The sequence below is a fragment of the Branchiostoma belcheri genome, unplaced genomic scaffold (assembly GCF_001625305.1).
Source record: "Branchiostoma belcheri isolate BF01 breed outbred unplaced genomic scaffold, Haploidv18h27 scaffold6, whole genome shotgun sequence".
NCBI classification, from domain to species: domain Eukaryota; kingdom Metazoa; phylum Chordata; class Leptocardii; order Amphioxiformes; family Branchiostomatidae; genus Branchiostoma; species Branchiostoma belcheri.
In genome coordinates this window covers 224,816-227,524 of record NW_017804242.1, presented here as the reverse complement: position 1 = coordinate 227,524, position 2,709 = coordinate 224,816, and positions in this window count along the sequence as shown.

The window sequence follows — 2,709 nt, the reverse complement described above, 5'->3', positions numbered from 1 at the left end:
TGTGTGTGTACATGTATGTAGGTGTATGTGTGTGTTCGTGTGTATGTGTGTGTTGACATGCCAGTGGTCTCACCTCTGAGCAGTGGTCAGTCATCAGCACATGGACCCCCTCCTTAGCTGCCCGATGCGGCCGGATTGGCTGCCCGTGAGGCCCGGGAACGAACCACATACAGCCGTTATCAACTGTCGCGTCATCAAGGGCAACCTGGGAAGGTGGGGGGTCCAGGACCATTTAACATTGTTAAGCTGACAACCCGTACATAAATGAAAGCCCAACAAAAACGTGCATGTCAAAATCTGCTTAAAGAAGCCTAAGCCTCTGCTTAGAGAGGTTTTTTTTTTCTTTAAAAAAATTGCAACCGGTTTATCTTAAATGATACACACGACACAACTGGATGCTCAGTGTTGTGACATTTGGATAAATGTTGAATCAAAGCGGTAAAGGGCCGCTGCAGACCCTTGTATTTGTACCGTCCTCACCCAACAGGAGACGGCTCGCTTGTCCGGCATGTCGGGCCAGTAAGCCTCGTCCTGGTGCCAGGGGGTGCAGGTGTTCGTCTGGGGAGCCTGGAAACAGATAAGAAAAGTTTAATTAAAGTAAGAAATGTTTGCAACTTTTCTCTTTGTAGAAACTATGTGCTTGCAACACTCATTTTTTGGTCCTAATAGAATGTTTGGATTGGTAAAAAGAGAAAATAGCAGACTTTATAGTTATTTTTCTGCTAGACTTGCAGGAAAATCTTTGTGGAGGCTTTCTTAATTTTGGATCGGATGAGATCCAAATAATGTAGCCTTGAATAATGTAGAGCCCACACTTGCCAAGATGCACAAATATAAAGATGTTTTACGATCGCCGCCCTTTTACTACAAAATTGCGTAGATACGACGTGCCTTGTAGATCAGCATGTCGAAATCAAAGGCCATGTCCTCTCCCAACAGCAGTCCTGCGATGGCCTCTGCACGTGCGTGAATGGGGCCCTGTAAAAAAGTTGTGCGCGTACATTGTTGCAACTTTGCAACTCTAGCATTCATTTCAGCTTTGCACTAGTAGAATTCTGTATTATCTGTAGAAACGAAGTTCGCCTGAAATTGTTATGTCATGAAATAATACAAGATTTTATGCACATTATGCACATCCCAAAACGGGAGACACTTCTTAGCGTCCATGGCAGACTACAAGTCAGGCTTTTACGGGGAACAAACTGAGTACTAAAATAAAACAGATGCCACTGGGAAAAAACACATTATAAGTACGCAAGATCTTCGCTCAAAGTGCCTATGGAAGATAGCCTGGGTGCCTTCCCCAGTAGTATTCACCTGCTAACTTACAACTGGGGATGGCACCCAGGCTATATGGAGGATGCTATACAAGGGTATTAAGCAGGAAACCTCAGACTGAGGCTATTTCATAGTTCTTTTTCCTGCATTCCTTAATTATCAGCTGTGTTCTAAATATGTGATGAACAAAAGTATACATAAACATTTGACGACTCACCCCGTCCAGGTTGTGAACGTAAGAACTCGGCCACATTATCTGGCAGATGTTCTCCACATTCGGCTGTTTTCTCTTGTCTGTACGGAGCAGAACAAATGTGTATAAACCATTGGAAACTACCAGGTATAATATAGATGTCTTATAGCATAGTTACAGCCTTAAAAAATACGCCATCAATCCTAAAGATGTGAAGTAAGCTTTTAATGCGAGCTTCTCGCTTGATTGGCTTTTCACAATCATTAATACGTTAGTGATGACAAAACACAGTCATCTTCAACAGCAGGACTCCCCAAACTATAACCTATTAAGCTATCAAAAACAGTAAAACGCACTTCCAAAATTGTCTCCAACATTGTCTAAACTATATAATCCTTCACGAATCACTTAGTAGGGTGAACTCAGTTCAAAACATATTCTGTATCCGTGAAGGCTATTGGGTCTAAGTACTAGTAACTCTGATCTCCCAAACTTACCACAACATTGACAGAGCCAGTCATGTGTGCAATTTGACCCCTGCATGCCCTTAAGGGTTGTGTACTTGCTTACAGGTGCATTCACACAGGTGTAATGGATCATGCACAGGTATTCAGTAAGGGGGTCTTTCATTTGTGCAGAAAAGATTTGTTTAAAAATCATAGTTTTACAAAACAGAGGTCTGTTGGGTGAATCTCTGATGCATTTACTGAATATTCCAGGTTAACTTTTCACGTATGGAAAGGGGTTACCATGAAAATACTGTAGGCAGCCAGACTAACCAAGAAAAGGCACTCAGTAAACTGAAGAGTTCATGGCAAAAGTAACCAATGAGCGAGGCTGTCACAAGTGTCAGTGTCCATATACTTAAGCCAGAGATGCCGCCATTTTAGGCAGGCAGTCACGGAAACAGTTCTTGTCTTTCGGAAAGGTAAGCTGGCATTTTATCGTCAGTTACGCAGATGTTAGCATATCACAGTATTGCTTATACGCTTAACAATGATATTGTAAAAATCTACATTGGAAAGATGTCAAGCTTTAACTTTTAAGATCAACAATTTAGTTTTAACTTCCAGGTGCTATGTAAATTGTTTGACTTACTCCTAGTACATGTGCATGAGCTTTTGCTGTCAACACTGCTTTGTCAGTCATCAAATATTGTAAGCTGCATCTGTTTTTTTTTCAACAGTACTGTGATGTACGCATTTTGACATCAACTGGACAGCAAATGTGTTTGCAAC